The 17,517-nt window shown below is 41.8% G+C and overlaps 2 long non-coding RNA genes across 2 annotated transcripts; both read left to right on the top strand.

The window, feature by feature from the left end:
- Positions 1–124: 124 nt before the first annotated feature.
- LOC141921029 (uncharacterized) lies at positions 125–2,503 on the top strand. Its single transcript, XR_012622528.1, has 3 exons — positions 125–207; positions 1,756–1,987; positions 2,226–2,503. It is a non-coding gene; the product is annotated as an uncharacterized LOC141921029 (long non-coding RNA).
- A 21-nt stretch (positions 2,504–2,524) lies between these two features.
- LOC141921028 (uncharacterized) lies at positions 2,525–4,731 on the top strand. Its single transcript, XR_012622527.1, has 2 exons — positions 2,525–2,792; positions 3,807–4,731. It is a non-coding gene; the product is annotated as an uncharacterized LOC141921028 (long non-coding RNA).
- The last annotated feature ends 12,786 nt before the right edge of the window (positions 4,732–17,517 follow it).

Here is a 17,517-nt window from a genome sequence, read left to right as displayed (position 1 = left end):
TCTTTTAAAGACATTCCATACATAAACAAATGGTGGTATTCATCTAAGAAAAGTGTACAATGGCCAGAAACAAAAGCCAGCTACTAACAATGTGAAACTGAACTTTGTTTGTGTTTCATCTCTCTCAGGTTACATACATATTTAAAGGTTCCTAAGACCAAGGCCTCAGGTCTTTTTGCCTGAACAAATATCTGCAATGTTACAAAGGTAAGGAGGATTTTGAAGCTGTGAAGGTATTTGATATCTTCTGATATAAGAAAGTTAATTTAATTGTTTAAATCAAAGCAAAATGCAAACCTCAACAGAGTATTAATAACCTCAGCCTCAACAGAAAGGCATTTGATTATGTAGAGTGGGATTTTTTCTGAAAATCATAGAGAAACCTCACTCCAGAGTAATGTCAGACGCTGAATTTTTCCCTCTGTGGTGATAACGTTCAGTGCAGCAACAGATTAACTTTCAGTGAGGAGGAAACAGATCTGGTTGCTTTTGTTGGCATTATTATGCTCAAGCTGCAGACACTCTGGTATACTCAGTAAGATTCTGAAAGGGAATTGAATTTTCCATTCTTTTTTTTTAATATACAGGATCAGCCTCAAACATTTGAGCACATTATACTTGTACTGCCCTGTGGGTCTGGAAAAGACACATATGGTCGCCAAGAATTCCATGTAGTTCCAGAATGCTGTTGAGCGTGACGTTTTCTGATGAAGATCATCTATGATTTTTTTCATCCGTCTGTTTCTGCTGTCCAGTTGATAAAACCAATTACAGCTCATTCAGTTTCCTGCCCACTATAGCTAGACACAGTCATAGGACAAAACTCCCATAGAGTGTAAATGCTCTGATCAGCATATTAAGGGTATCATGTCAGAATGGTTAGCACCAAGAATTCCCACTGAGAACAATGAGAAAGGATGTTTGCTCATTTAATTGTCTTCTCTGATGACTGAACAGGTTATGAAGTCCCAAGGACTTATGAAAACATAAGCTTCAGGTTCTAGCCTGGAAGCATTTATTGTGAGGGATCTTGTTTCCTTCCATGTGGTCATGTGAGAAAGCCTGTTTCCCATCTATAAGGTGTAACACTAACTTCACTAATCTCTCATCTTTCTTCTCAGTCTGTGCCTAGACTCACAACACTGTATCTTTCATTTGCAATAGGTAAAAAAGAAAAATATTGTAGGTAGTCTTCTTCAGTTCATTACTGCAAATATAACAATTCTATTGCAAAATTGATGACTCTTCTCAGTGTGTTGTCCTAATCACTTTCTCTTCAAATTCATCAAAATACATTACCTATAATTATTGCTTGCCAATGACTGGTCAAAGGGCTGCTGTGGTCTTGTTTCTTTTAAACAAACTGTTTTCTTCTTCTTTTTCAAGAAGGAGTAAGGAGAAGGTAGCTGTTGCCTCTCTCCCTCTGCCAGGGGTTGTGTCTCTCACTGGGTACTGGAGCTTCAGCACTGTGATCAGGAGCTGTCGGTGGTGGTGATTTCTTTCCCATGGCACCTTTCATGCTCTTCAGTGGCTTTTTTGTAGCAGCAGAGTGGTTTCACAGCTGACTTCAGGTGTGCTGTTTGAATACCACTTTTCCAACACTGTGGTTCAAATGAGTTCATACATTCCTGACACTTGCACACAAGCACGCTGGAAATGTATTATTTAAAGCCTTCCTTCCTTGGTGTTTCAGAAATAAAGGTGTAAACTTTCTTTAGAGGTCTGAGAAAAAAAATATTTCCTTTGCTCTTGTAGGAAGAAGTGAAAGGCCAGCCTTTGAGCCGTGTGTACCCCCAGAGGGCCCTTGTGCCAGGAGAGGTGAGAATTACTGGAGATAATATTGTCATCTCCCTCTCTGCATCTGAGGATGGTGAAGCCACCGAGGCATGCTGTGCTGACACCTTGCCGCTACAGTTGCTAGAGGGACGGTGTGACATTACCAGAGCAACCATGCATTCCGCATCACACTTTCTGCTGGGCTGGGGAGGTAGGAGCTGCTTTAAAATTTTTATCATGTCTCTTCAAGATTTAGGATGCTTCTGTGCCTTCTACTATTGCCTGATTTACCAGTTGCTTGTGGTGGAGAGCAAACAAGGAAGCTGAAAAGCACACCATGTGGTAAACATATTTTGAAGGGCATTGTGAAGATTCAGCGTAAAGACCATGAGGAGAGCTGGCTAGATCTTGTTTGGATTTTCATCAAATGTCCTTTTTCCTTCTCCCAGAAATACTTCACCAAGGAGTGCCCATTTGAAGGAAGGTGTGAAGAAGAGCCCTTTTGAGGGCCAAGACTCCTTGTCTCTCAAGGGTGTAAAAATCTGCAATTTTCCAAGCCAGAGTCTGGAGGGTTTTTTATTCTGCAAGTCAAGAATTTTGCAAAATATGAGTCTGTGAAGCCTCTCAAAAGATGGGCTTTTCACTCCATTACAGAATGAAAACAAGTTTGAAAGCTTATGAACTGGAATTGCTGGTCTCCAGATAGCAGTACATGATGAGCATTTCCCTTACAAAAAAACGGGTAAATACTCCAGAATATTGCAATAGCAATCCCAAGTAGAGCCGTAAAACCAATGTACAGTGGATGTGTTGAAGCAGAATGGTGACAAACTGCAGTAGTTTAATAGAAGCATCTGTGCGTGTGGCCATGTGGAGTACAGATCCAGTCAGTGTGTCACACACAAGTGGCACCTCTTGTTGGAGCCATGTCTCTGTAAAGCAATAGAAAAGAGCTGAGCTTGTTGAAGCATGGGATGTAAGAACATCTGCCCTTCAAAATGACAGTAATGCATCAGGTAAATGGAGGTGAGCTTGAGCTGCATGCTGCATCTGACATAATTAAAGGTGATGGAAAAGTACTGCTGTTGTAATGGGGAGATATGGTTTAATATATCTATCACAAAGAATGACTTTGTAAGAAGAGTGGAGCAGGAAATAAAGATGCACCAGATTTGTACCAGCAACAGGACTTCCCAGTACGCATTCTGCAGCATTCATCAGACACTTACTTGGTAGCACCTGCTGTTATCTCTGGGCATGTTTGAAATGTTAAGCTACACTTCCATGGACTATGTCAGGTCACACACATCTTGTTGCAAGGGACAAATCATGTGCAGTGGCTTACCCCTCTAACTTCTGTTCTTAGATGAAATCTTTGGGTAACTGTCAGGACAGTATGAGAAGTGACAGACAAACCTTAGATCAGGTCAGGGGACAAGGGTGTCCCCTGTTGTATGAGGACAAGACCCTGACCTTGTCCTCATACAACAGCCTCCTCCCCAGACTCTATAAGAAAATGGTTTTAATAAAACAAGACCTGTATCAAAATCTTAAATGGAATATGCAAAATAAGAATAATAAAACAGGAGTGATGCAAGTAACAGAGTTTCATGAGGAGAATGTGAAGCATGCAAAAGAAAAAAAAAAAAGAAATCAGGCCAGGCGAATGACTGCACAGATTGCAATTTAGATAGAATAAATGCACTAAGACCAGCAAGAAACCCATTTAAATATTCAAGCTGAGAAAGAACCAAGGCATGCACCAGAGTTTTAGTTGCCTCAGTCATTAACCAAGCACAGATTTTAAAGATGTTCAATAAATGGAATTGACAGGTCTTCACAACACAGTTAATATGGGAATGAAATGACAAATCAGAGTAAAAGGTTACACCCAATTGCTGTGCTGCAGCAGAAGAAATTTTATGTGGTGATCTTATTTCAGGAAAAAGAAAGAAAAAATAAATAAATGGGAAGGAGGCAAGTTAAGAGACAGAGCCTGAATAAATCTTATGCCTTATTCTTGTTATTAGAAATAAAAAATTAGCAAACATCGACTGGGAGACGTCACTGAAGCAATGCAAGACATGAGGAAAAGGATCCTTGAAAGAATAGAGAGACAACATCAGCTGACTGGAGATTTTAATGTAAAATATAGCAGATCCACTATGAACACAGAGACATTCCCAGCTCCCAGGTGGAATGCTTGGTCTGGTGCCATGGCTGAAGTGCTATGGGACAAGCAAACCTGGACACCTCTCCCAGGAGGGAAGGACTTGATATTTACCCAGACAAAGCCTGCAGTGAATCAGCTCTGCTGTTGGCATCTTCTGTATCCTTCTCAAGCTAAAAATTGCTGAAGACGGCTTGCTGAGTGGCCTCTGGTCCTCCCCACTTCCCCACGCTGCAGATGCGGGTAAGCCTGTGATGTCCTTCAGACTTCCTGGGGAATTATTGGGTCCCTTCTGGTGGAGGGCCAGTGCCACAAAGAACTATGGTGTATCAGAGCTTAGGCAATGGCACGGGCAACTCATTGCTACAAACACAGGGGTTCTTGGCTGAAGCCTGTTAGTGAGAGTGCAGGAGTCTTATAGGAAGACTTGGCCGTATGCTGCAGAGAGGGAGCAGCCAGCCAGCAGGGCTTGGACGTTGAGCCCTCTAGGGTGGCAGATCTGGGAATTCCTGAAGGAGAATAACAGTCTTTACTGATGCTTTTGCTTTTATTGCATTCAGGAAAATGGGCCTTGGGTGAAATTTTTCCTCCCTTTTTGGGGGGGTAAGTAAACAAGATTATTTTAAGATTATGCCAAGAGTACAATTGACTTACGCTGCTGATTTCTTATGCTAATAGAAACAACTCTGCAAGGCTTTGAAATTTTGGCTAATCATTCAGCCAAAATTGCTACTCTATTTTAATAATAAAGACATCTATTGATGATTTTGTTCTGGATTCACTAATCCAATCACAAATGCCTTTTCTCTGTAGTTTCTTTGTACTCATATTTCTTACTCTTTTTTATTTTAATATAAAAATAATTGGAAAAGCCTCAATAAATAGATTACAGGAACAGAGAGGATTTCCATTACCATGCAAGTTCTTCCCCTTTCAGCATTTGCATGATGATCATTTAATAGCAGAACACAATTAGGGCAACTAGGGAAAAGTGTATGGCTCTGGGTTACGTGATACTGCCTTCATTTGCCAATACTGTGAGTGCACAAACAGACCCACAAAGCTGATTTCACTTGAAAATCCAGATTGGACACTGGTGCAGATGTTACATTGAGACCTTTTGTGAATAGAAATGCATGTCTTAGAACTGTTCCAGGCTCTTTTTCTCCTCAAAATGGAAAGATGAACTGAGGTCAGCTGTTTCTTTTTTTTTTTTTTTTTTCCTAGTAATTTTACAGACATGATTATTTTTAATCCAGTTTTCTGGGAAGAACTAGTTCATTCTCAGCAATTTAAAAGTTCCCTGCTTCTTTTCCTTCCAAAACTGCTGTGCTGCTTTCTGCGCATAGCTCTCTGCTCTCACCTCTCCTGGTGCTGTGGTCACTACCTTCTCCTGTCAGGTTTCAGCTGCTGAAGCCTTATGGATACATTCTCCTGATCCTTTCAGCTCAGTAGAGGGGGAGATTGCACTTGAAAAGACAAAGAGCTGACCAAAAAATGTGTAGGTCCAACTCTTAGTGATCAGATACAGTGGACATCTGCCAGGCAATTGAGGATGTGATAGTAATGGTCTGGAAACAACAGAAATGGGTTGTTTCTGCTATGGCTGCCCCACTTCGTCTCTCCTCCCATCTCCCTTCCAAATTATAATCCATACATCTACCATGGCCCTGCTGCACACAAGGTGTATCCCTGTGTTCCCACCACCTCCAACCTCCCTTCCAGGCACCAGGTGCGAAACACTGCTTTTGGATTTAGAGAGCTCAAGACACATCAGGAGATCTGGTCTTTTCCAGGTAAGGGACAGACCAGCTGTGCTGTGGATGTAGAAAAGTAAAGATCACTACACCCTTGTCACATCCAGCAGGAAAGTGCAGACACAGGGAACTGTAGGGATGTCATTTTCTCTTTGCTTATATCTAATTTTTTCACACTGTTGAAACACTTTTTCAGGGGAATACTATTTTGCAAGAATTTAGTCTCATGAGCTGTATTTCTCAACTGGGCAAATTTTTTCTATATTCATGTGATAAGATTATTTATAAGGACTATAACAAGTACTATTCATTTCACAGATTATGACTGCGGCCTCCACACAATGGATAGTGTTGGGGTGGGAAAAATAATTCAGTCAGAAAGCTCAAGAACTAATCTGTCATATTTACAGGGAACAACTTATTAAAGAGGTTTCTGGGAGGCTAAAGTTAACATTTTTGTGTGCAGATGATCTGAAGTGGTGGTGGCAGTGGTGAGAATGAGGTAGGACATGAGAAAAAAACTTAGCTTTTCTTCGCTTTGTTTTTGTGATAGTTTTGTTCAGTGTGGGACTTCACTTTTTACCAAAGATATTTGTGGTTTTGTGGGATGTATTTTCATACAGGTAATATCCTAGTCATAAAAGTATTGGGTTGCCAAAGAACTTGTATTCTAGCAGTCTTCCCTTTTCTCATGCCTGTAGGGGAAGGTGAGCTCTGCTTTATGAAGGGGTGATTTTCAACTTCCTGGAAAGCTGTCCCACATCCTCCAGTGTTGTTTAAAGGTGAATACAGCTAGTGGAACAAAGGTGTGTTGCTTGTCCTCCATTATTCTGGAAAGCAACCCTGCTCAGTACTCTTTAGGGACCAGAGACTCCTTGTGGTTCTGCTTCTGTCCTTCTCTGCAGTGTGGCAGAGAGCAGAGGCAGGGGTGCAGTGGGGGCACCAGTTGAGTCAGAGGTTTCCCCCTTTCACTGCTGAGCTCCCAGGGGAGCATGTGATTGCCCACACACTTGTGTGCAAAGGAGGCAGCAGAGTTACCTGGTGGGACTGGAGTGGTGATTCCCCACTCTGCCATGTCCCACAGCTCCCAGGCTCCCCAGCTCCTGCCTGCTGCAGGGCATCGGGCAGGGCAGGTGAGGGATGATCTTTTCTCCTCAGACAGCATGTGCAGAGGTCGATGACAGTAGCTTCATGCTTATTATTTTTTGCCTATAGCTGCTATGGATAATATTAAAAAGGAAAAGGTGACTCATAATAACTTGTTGTTGCTTTCCCTCGTTGTCTTTTTTAGGGTGTATCGATGTGTGTGCCAGTTTTATCAATTAAATAGCAACCACTTCAAGTACATTTACCGTCTGCCTTTGAAATGCCAGCCCCATACTGTACTTACCAATTAAGCATGAGCAGATTAATGGGATGCATTGTTCTCTTGGGTTAACTCCACCATATTGTCATTAGGTGGATACGCCCTCATGAATCCCAGTCTTCTTTCTGTGAAAGGAAAAGAAAGTGCATGCTCAAAAAGTAGGGCAATTTCTACCAAGCAGAATCAGCTGAGAGGAAAAAAAGAAAAGAGAGTCTTCTCCCTCCCACTTTGTTTTTCAGTTGTTGTTTAATTGTTTCTTTGACCCAGTGGTTTAGTGATTTCACATCTATTTAATTAACAGAGAAATGGATAGAGCGCACTGAAAAACAAGAAAGGAAGATCAGATAGACAAATGGTCTCTGTAAGTTCACAGTTCTTAAAACAGATGTTCACCTCCGCTGGCTATGGTATATCATTATCTCCAGGAACCCTGAAGAGAAAGCAAAATCCTTCATTACTTGTAGGAAAAATAGAGCAGGCTTACAGGACTAAAGAGATACACTAGCCCATTCCATCAAATCACATCTTGATGCTGTTGTGCTACTCACAGGTCAAGAAGTGTGTGTGTCTGGGGGAGAGTGAGACTACAGATAAACATTTCAGATGTTTGTGGAATGAAAGACTATGAAGATATGATGAAGAGGCAGTGTCTAAAGCAGAAGCAATCAAATGGGTGTGAGGTTGGGACAATTCCTCCTTTATTTGGTGCAATGGCAAGGTGGCAATTATCTCTTGGACTTCTTACTTTCTTTTTGGACAGGATCAGCTTATTCTTGGAGTGGGGCTGCCTGTTCCCTGCTTGGCTATTCTTTATAGTTGCCGGAGCATCCTGATTCAAAGGTTAGGTAGTGTGTACAGTGGAAAAGCACATTGCCCCTTGCTTTCTTTTCTCTATTCTTACTGTACATTGCAGACATAAATAGGTAAAATGTCAATCCAGTGCTAAGCAGTCTTCATCCCTCCTACCCAGAAAAATCAATAATTATGGGAATTCCTCCTCTTCTAGAGAGATAAACAAAAACGCAGGAGAATTTTGCCTGTGCAGTCACATCTCCATGCACAAATGAATGTGCAAATGCCTGCACAAACCCACCTGTGCAGAATGGCCACTCTGCTTAACTCCCTAAGCCTTGCATCTGGCTTCCCCACCTGTGGGGCAAGAAATTCTATGTTCTGCTCTGTAAGCAGTTGTGATGGCAACCATGAAAGAGTCCCTTGGAAATGTGGCCTGAACAGTTTGATTACTAGTGCCCCAGATTTAGTTTGTCTTGTGATTATGCTTTATCACTCTTACTGTCTCCACTAACTTTTAATCACAGTTGAGTATTTCCAATCTGGCTGACATTTCTGACTTCGAGTGTATTAAAGGAGTGTTCAGATTCCCAGATAATAAAAGTGTGAGGATTTGCTAGGCAGGAGGCACTAGAGGGACCCTCTGTTTCCCCTCTGGCTCCCACCCTCCCCCCTTGCATCAGAGCCCTGGTAGCGGAAAAGAGATGTTGAAATCAATATAAGAATAAATTGCCACGTGGTCCTTATTGTGGAGGCAAGGTTTCTACAGAAAATCCTTGTAATCAGAAAAGAGGGAAGATGAGATTAAACTGATTAAACTGAGAAAGTCAAAAAAGGACAACTTGAAAGATTAGCTTGAGGATGACTGAAAAGCATAATCCTCCATGCATGTTAAGTAGAACAGTCCCTCTCTGTTATCAACCCCTTCATCTGGTGACCTTCTGTTGCATTAGCACAGAGCTACTTGATCCAAGGCAAATAGTGAAAATTGAAAAGCCAGAATGCCAGTGATTACAACAGGTATCAATATTACTGCAGTGATGGTTTGTTATCATTAGGGAGCCCCATCAGAGCTCATTCTGGAAGCAAAAGGAACAGAAAATAACAAGGCATTACACTTGTGGCAGGCAATAGAAAAAAAGACCTGATGTTACAATGGAAAAACCTTTTTCATCTGCTTCCACCTCTAAAATTACAGTGGCAGAACAGGAAAAGAGATGGGGGGAAGCAGTACGAGAAGCTCATCTGTGTTCTTGTGTCAGGGAACAATTGAGCCTCAGTGGGTCGCATGCAGTCGGCGTGTGTTACCCTTTTCTTCTGGAGTGAGAGAAAACAAAAGGCCTGTGTCAGTTTTACTGGTTCAATGATTTTTTTGCCTCACACACCCAACTTTATGGCAAATCTGTTCCTGTGCAGTCCCAGCAGCAGCAGCAAGGCTGGCTCCTCTGCAGCCCGGCCAGCAGCTTTACAGCCCTGTGTTGCAGGGCTACATGTCCGAGCTCAGCACTATAAGGTTCATGGGCAGCATTTAGTCTCTTCTGCTTCGGAGATGCAGGAAGATCTGGAAGAAAAAAGCAAGTCTGCTCTAGCTGAGGGTTGTTGAGTCCAGATACATCACATCTCCAGTCTTAACTAATAAAGTAGGACTCTTCCTGATAAGACTCACATTTAGTGCTTTGGAAATGCACTTAGCACCACATTGGCATAAAACCCCCCCATTTTTAGAGGGCAGTTTCATTGTCTTTTAAGTTGGCAGAGGCCACAAAAGCTAGGAGATAGAGAGTAGCACAGGCTTGTGACTGTGTACTTCACCAGTTACATTTGCTATGAGTAATGCTTCACATTTGTGCTTGTTTTGTCCTTTTCTCTGTTTCCCCCTCCAAAGTCTGTCTTTTTTTTCCCCACTGTTGCCCAAAAATGCAGTATACTCAGGCACTCTTTTCTCTGTCAAAAGCATAAAAGTCTGCTGTGGTATTCATCTCTTGTAATGTTGCTGATGTAAAAGAAGAAGCATGACTCTGAGTCATTTAAATGTTTTGACTGAATCCTAGATTTGTCACTGAGTTGCTGTTTCATTTTGTTCAACCTGCTGCAACTAAGTGCTTCTGTTTCCCCTGCTGCCTTTTGTTGGTCTCTCTCAGTTAAGCAGTGTGTTCTGTGGAGGTCAGAATTGTTTCTTACTGGGCATTTGGCAAGGGCTTACAGGAATGCAGCTCCAGTTGGAAATCGATAAAAATACTGTGCTCAACTCCTATTAATTGAAATAGAAAAATAATATATATTTTAATAATTTTTCATAATTTTTAAAAATACAAAGTACCATTTCACATTGAAAGATCACAAAGCATTATTGTGACAGCCTGAAACATTTTGAAAAATCTGGGGGGAAGAAAGGCCCTGCTACTAGTGAAATTCAATCCAGCTCCAGGATCTGTAGGATAGACCCATTTCTGGCAAGGCTCTTTACTATTCATTTGAAAGATCTTATCTGCATGTAGCCCTAATGTCAGTAAGGGGAACTGATTGCTATAGTCTTACCTTGCCTTTCTTTAGCAGAGAAGAAAGGATCCCACGACACTTTTGCTCACAGAAAGCTTTTGGCCTTCTGTCAGCAGATGGGGTCAAACCTAATCTAGGCAGAAAGAAGCAGTACTGTTGCCTTGGGAGAGCTCCTACTTCTACCATGCCTGAATTTGTCCTCAGTTGCTTAAGTCTCAATGAAAAGAGGTTTTCAGTTCAGGAGGTAAAGGGATTCATTAGATCTCATTCCCAGAAATGTCTACCTGATTGAAAAAGAGTCCCCTCAGGGGTAATGCTCATAAGCAGGGGAAGGCTGAGGGGCTGAAAAATGACCCATTTTGAAGTTTATCTAATTAGCTTCAAATGTATAAGTTGGGTGTTTTGCTAGATGGATTAACGTAATTATCTTAGTGCACCTATTCATGCTAGGAATGTCAGAAAACGAGAGAACAGAGAGGCTCAGAAAAAAAATCACAGCAGCTCAGCTTGTTGACTGCCCTGACACACGAGTAATGTGCTGCAGATGAAAGAGAGAAGGCTGGAAAAGCACAAGGTGAGAGGAACTGCTCCAAAGACAAAATATTGACAGATGACCTACAAATAAACTGAGAGGGATCCACCTTGGCCCAAACTGCCTACACAAAAGTACTACAGAAAAATCATCCCATGTGCTTGCAGTCACTGCATAAAGGCAGAATCCTTCTTCATACACCAGCAATTAGATCTGAGGGGTTCATTGTAAGCTCTATATCTTTAGTTTTGCCTCTGTCACTGAGCCATATTTAAAATGAGTGAAAGGATTTTTCTTTATCTTGAAAGTGTTTTTTCTGATGGATAATGGATTACTATTGTATTGTTTGGTTACAGTTTTTTCTGATCTGTTGATAAATTAGAACCCACACATCTCCTGAGATCAGTTATAAAGTCCCCTGAAAGACAGTAGACAGCTATGAAAAAGCTTTTCCCAAGAAAGACTTACAGTTAAAAAAGGAAAAAATAAAAAAAAGAAAGAAGGAAAAAGAAGAAGGAAGAAAGAAAAAATAGAAATGAGGACAACTTCTTTATTCCTAAGCTTGTTTTTGTATGGGGTTGTTGTCTAGGTACGCATCTGCTATGAAATATATCAGGAGATTGGAAAAAACCAGCATTGCCAAGTAAACCTGAGAGCAATTGATGATCCCTCCAACCATTTCTTTTTAAACAGTGAGCGCTCCAATTGTGCAGTTTGTTCCACTCACAGAAATCATATTGCTAAACTGGGACTAATGGCCAGACTGCCTCAGTGTCCGTGCATCACGCAAAATCCAGTGGCATCTGGAGTTACTCACGCACCTTGTCGAATGCTTTCTTTGCTCCTAACTCACACTGTCTCCATGCCCCCATTCTGTAGGATTAGCTGAGTTTCCAGCTAATGGCATTTCTAAGTGTATCAAGTGTGCAATGTTAATTTCCCCAGCATCTCATTGACTTTTTAGTCAATATTGCTGTGATCGTTTCAGAACAACTCTCCTGTTTGAAGTATTGTAAATGAGTTTAATCACTGGAATGACCTGGTTTCCAGCAGGGTTGGGCACTGTTGATAACAGTGCAGTCACCAGGTGATCAACACCCCCTCTGCCCAGTGCTTCACTGGGGCTTTGAGTCATGCCTGCAGATTTTAACTCCAAGATTAAAACACCCTTGAGGATGTTCAAAATTGGCAAAATTTTTCCAAAAATGTATTTTTTAGTTGGAAAAGCATTTTTCACCAAAATCTAAATTTTTCATGTGAAAACTGAAACTTATGATTGTTTTTCATGAAAAAGCATCTAAGGTTTAAGCACCAGCTAATGATCTGGTTATTGGTTTGTGAAATTTATCTGATTTAATTCAACGTATCACTTATAATAGAGCAAGTCACCTTTATCATTGCAGCTTCCTCTTGTGTTTCCATAATGAAAGGATCAAAATCAGGACACAGTATTTTTGTTTTAATAAAATTGAATGGTTGTGATTTACCTGAAATCATGATTCTTCTTTTTCTTGTAATGTTATGTCAGAAAAACCTTATTTTTCCATTTGGAATTTGGAATGAAAACAAACCCCAGAATGTGGCAATTTCAGATAGTTTGAAATGTCCAAATGCCAACCAGCTTTATCCGCCTGCTTGTGTTAAAGTCATTTTACAGGTAGATCAACTTTCTCCCTTTGTTGATTTTTTCCTGCTGCTTAAAAGGCAAACATTTGTCCTTGAGTCACAGCAGAGGGCAATCAAATGGGTTGGAGACCAGCATTATGTCCCTAGCTTTTGTCTTTGACAGAGCAGAGAAGGTAGAGGGAGATGTGTTCAGACGTTTGTGACATGTGGTGGCTGGTGAACTTTCAACTTCACAGCCACGTTCCTTCCTCATATGTGCTCCTTTGCTGTCAGTTCCTCTCGGCATCCCGGAAAAGTGACTACTGGCACCCTCCACCTGGAGAAGGTGGGCTCGTCCTGGCTACAACAGAGGGACATTTGTTCTGAAGAAGTGGATTGGTATAAACATTTTTGTGTGCACACCAATGAGAGAACTCCAAGAGACCTCAAGAGCCAAAAGGAGAAGAAAGTAGGTAGGAATTAAGCGGCTGGAAAGATACAAAGAAATCCCGACCCTACAATTATGTGTGCATTTTAAGCCTGTGAGAAATTTCTGGGCGCGGCATGAAAAAGAATTAGAAGGTTCACACCAAATAGCAGGCTGCTTGCACTGCCAGCTCATGGCTTAAGGCCAGACTCCCACCCAGCTGCCATTGCCATTATGCCCTACAGGATACTTTAACTGTTATACAACTGGATGGATTTTAGCACTTTCCTGGTTAAATCCTCTTTGCTTTTCCAAAGGTTCTGGTTCAGAATGCGGTCTTGATTTTGGAAGTGAATGAGAACTGTCATTTTTAGGGAGCTTTCAGACTGCCTGCTTGGTGCCATCTATTTAAGACATCATAGAAATCCTTTTAGCGTCTGCCTATTTGAACAAGAATGTGGCATTTTAAGAGCCTTGCTTGTTGGTGCACTACGTTTACGGTTGAGACATAAGCTCTTTGACTAAACACTAACAAATGTAGCCTGTAGCAATAAACAGGACATATAAAAAAAGGTAACTGCTGAGGAAGCGGCATTGAGCCAAGGGTAAGGTGCAGAGTTCATGTTCTATGGAAGCTGGTGAGGAAGAGCTACGTTTGACAACAACTACATGCTTTTTAGGACATGCATGCACAGACAGGGTATATTTGGCATGTCCTGATGTTCTTCTTGATGCATAGACAACTCACAGAAATCAGGACATCTCTTCATTACATTTGTTATTTCTTATTATTGTTTAGCACTGTGTACCCTCTGAGGGCTGACCTTCATAATCACAGAAGCTGAATTCATATAGATTTTTGCTTGACTTGCTGGAGATAGATCACAAAAGATTTGCCTTTATCATCAATCCAGTCCTCTGCTAGTGCTGCCATTCATAGCCTTTCATACCTCTTAACTATTGTCCCTGCTATGCCAGCAGGAAACTTTTCTCATTTATTGCATATATCTCCTCATGTCTAGGCAATTTCTCTTTCAGCTGACACTTTCCCCAGGCTACACAGGTCTGTGTTTCTCCTCTTTCCATCCATCTGCAGATGGAGTGCCTGTTTGCTCCCAGCCTTCTGAACAGACACTTGAATCTGAGTTTTTCACATTTCAGGTGAATGTCAGAAGGATGATACTGTTAGACGTCTCAGCTGAGGCTATCTTTGATTTAGCAGTTGAAACTCTTAAACTTGAATTGTTAAACATACAAACATTTAAAGAAACTAGCTTTATAGTCCCATGGTTAATGAAGTCATGTGAGACACAGGAGAACCAGACTTAAGCCCCACTGTTCTGCTTAACATTTAGTTACTTGTAAAGAAAATCTCTTCTATATAGCAGAGCTCTGGTGATTAGGCACTGTGAAAGAGTGGCATGGGAGGGTCTGGGCTTCCCAAGGCTTCTCCAAGTGAGTCCAGTGACACTGTTGTGGGAAACCATATGTCTCTGCATCAATTGCTCCCTGTGTACAGTTTCCTAGAAATATGCTGTTATAGCAGCTGCATTTCTCAGGGCCCCATGGATCACAAATGCCCTCAGCAGAGCAATGCTTGACTCAGGGGAAGAGGTAATACAGCTGTAAAGCCCAGAGTCCTATATTCTTCAGAAAATGTCTTTCACTTTTCCAGTTCTCGGATATTTCCTCGGTGTTTTCAATGTGGTTGGTATGGTAAGATGGAGGCACATGAATTTGTCTACCACAGGAAAAGAAGATGCTTATTTGGAGGAAAAGTTATTTGTTTGGACACAAGGAAGACTCTCTGGGTTTTATGTATTAAGAAAGGTTTTCCTGTTCTGTACTCTATATTGAGCTGGTTCATTGGTTCAATGTTGCTGCAGAGCTGCTTTGCCTCTGCCAGTGTGGAATCTCCAGGCCACCAGAGAGAAGGTATGAACAGTTTATTGCAGTGTCTTTCCACAAAACTGTGTCTTTTCTATGGCTTTTTTTCTTAAAAAAGATAAAAATCCAACTCTGTCAACAGCTTGTGCTTACTTTTTCACCTGTTCTGTGCTTTTTATTCCTGATATATGATTGACAGACAAAACCTTATAAGTAAAAGCCAGTGGAAAAAAAAAAACTTTAAAAACATACACTGTATGATAAAATTGTCCCTCTTCCATTTGATTTCACCAAGCATTACATTTTCCCAGGTTTTTCACTTCTTTCCCTGTTTGTAAAATCAAATGGGTCAGCCTTTCACAGTCTGTCAGGTGGTCAAGAGGATCAGCAGTACCTGGTCTCTCAGGTCAACCCAAAACATGGAAAAGTAAATAAGAATGAGACATTTGGAATTATTATTCCATTTGGGATAATACAGACATTGGCTGTATTACATCATCAAAATCCCATGTAGCAAATGGAAATAGCACAGGCTTAGTTCAATGACATCAAAAACCTGTTTGAGCCTAGCTGTAATGCCACTTCTCTCTCCTGCTTCCTAGTCCTCCTCAAGACTCATCCTTGCCCTGATGTCTGTCAGGCAATTACAGAAGGCTAGACTGAGGATCAGAGGGTGGCCACTTTTTTAACTTCCAGCATTAACATGTGAAGACCTGAGCAGGTGTCCACTCTAAATAGGGTTGGGGAGAGCATGAGAAAGATGGTGCTCAGGGCAGATGCCTTGTCTCCAAAAGCAAGTCCTTGTGCTCTGTCCCTGGTGGTACAAGCTTGCTTCCCAGCAAGGAGCAGCCTGTGGGGGAATGCTGCCTCCTTCTTCACTCCAGCCTTTACCATCGTGACTCAAGAGGCAGCAGGTAGGGGAGGAAACACAGGGGCAGTGGTGGCCAGCCTTATGAATTGGGCTCTGCACCCAGCTGCCCCTCAAAGCCCACTTCAAGGGGGTATGAGTGAGGTGCAGATGCTCTCCTCCCCAACCATTCCACCCCCTTGACAGGCTTGGAGCTCTGTACTGTGGCATTACCCACCACAGACAGCTGCTGCAGGCAGTGAAATGACCTGTATTGTCTACAGCAGAACGTGTGAGGACCAGGCAGGCCCTTGCTGTCCCTGAGAACATGGGCTGGTGGTGACTGGTGGTGACCAGGGCTGGCACCCCAGGACCTGGGTGCACCTCCTCACCTGCTGTTTACCCCCCATAACAGGAACAACCAATCTGACTTTTCAAGGTCTTTCCCCAAGTCTCACCTCTTCTACTCCCTCCTGTACCTCTTTCTTATTTTGGGACCAGCCTACTTTTGGTCCCGTTGGCTTTGCCTATGCTTCTGAGAAGCCTTGTGTCAGCTGTCTGTGTCACAAAGCTGCAGGTGGATGCACTGATGCCAGCAGGAGCTGTGCCAGTCCCTTCCTAATGCAGCACAAGAGCAGTAGTACTGATGCTGTGGAAGTTGGTATTGTTGTCAGTCACTCCTTGTTTAACTCGGTTTGAAATGAGCTCCGTAAAACTGAAGAATGGCCTAATAGTTAACTGCAATTTGGCTGAATGTCAGGTAGTGCCTTTGGGTCTGTAGAAATTTGCAGTGATTAAACCACCTTCTTAAGGAACCTCTTTTGCTGAGCATTTTGAATCTGTGCTTTTAATGTCACTTTGGTATAGAGTATGATGAGTGCAGGGCACAAGATGAAGTCAGTGTTGTTCTTTGAAATCTATATACATGCAAAATATTAAACGATGAACTATTGACTCCTAGATCCATGACATGTCTAACAAAGGTGGGGCATGCAAGATACTTATTTCCGTAATTGATGAGAACAATTCCAAAATAACACACAGACAACCACATTTACGAAACAAAGTAAATTGTACTTACTGCTTCTTAATGTCTGCACTCATTAGGAGTTGAGGATTAATGACCCTTTGCCACTAAAACCCCCCCAAATATTAAACAGTTGGAGCCTTGGAGGGAATGCAAACAGTAATTGTTGATCTTTGGGCTGGCAGGCTTTCCCTCCTAGTCTCTCTGTTTGCTGGCCTCAGTAATGGCTTGCAGCCTGGAAACAAATTTTGCCTGGTCATTCCCAAACTCCAAGATATGTGGGATCTTCTGCATTTTTTAAGGAATACATGATTTGAAGCACTCTACAGGCCCCTTAGCTGTTGTGTCATGCACCCCCACACTTTGCAGCTACAGAGACAACATGAAGTGCCTGGCAGAACTGGTGCTGATTCACCATCCCTTTTAAAAGATCTCAATAAAATTACCCAGATAGATGATATCAATAAAAATTAAAGGCCTCAGTAAAATTTTTTTGCAGACCTCTGTAAAATTTACCTAATGGCTCTAGGCTGGACCTTCATCTGTTGTAATATAAAATAGTTCATTGGAGTGGCTGAAGATGTGTTCTGATGCTGTAAAACTGCATTCTTCACACCAAAAGTTGCCACAGTAGTTTTTATCCCCTTACAGTACAAGTAAGTCCTTGTAGTTGTTACTCTAAATAAAGTTGCAACTTTACACAAAGTGCTGGCAAAACATATAAAGATCAGAAGGTATTTCCAGATGTTTACAAATGAGTAAGTGCAAGATTAATCAGGTTGCTGCTGTTGTTGTTACGGATGTGTGCAAATGTGACCAGGAACCCTAGTTA

Source organism: Strix aluco, chromosome 3 (genome assembly GCF_031877795.1).
Source record: "Strix aluco isolate bStrAlu1 chromosome 3, bStrAlu1.hap1, whole genome shotgun sequence".
Classification (NCBI taxonomy): domain Eukaryota; kingdom Metazoa; phylum Chordata; class Aves; order Strigiformes; family Strigidae; genus Strix; species Strix aluco.
This window is presented reverse-complemented; position numbering and strand designations above follow the sequence as displayed.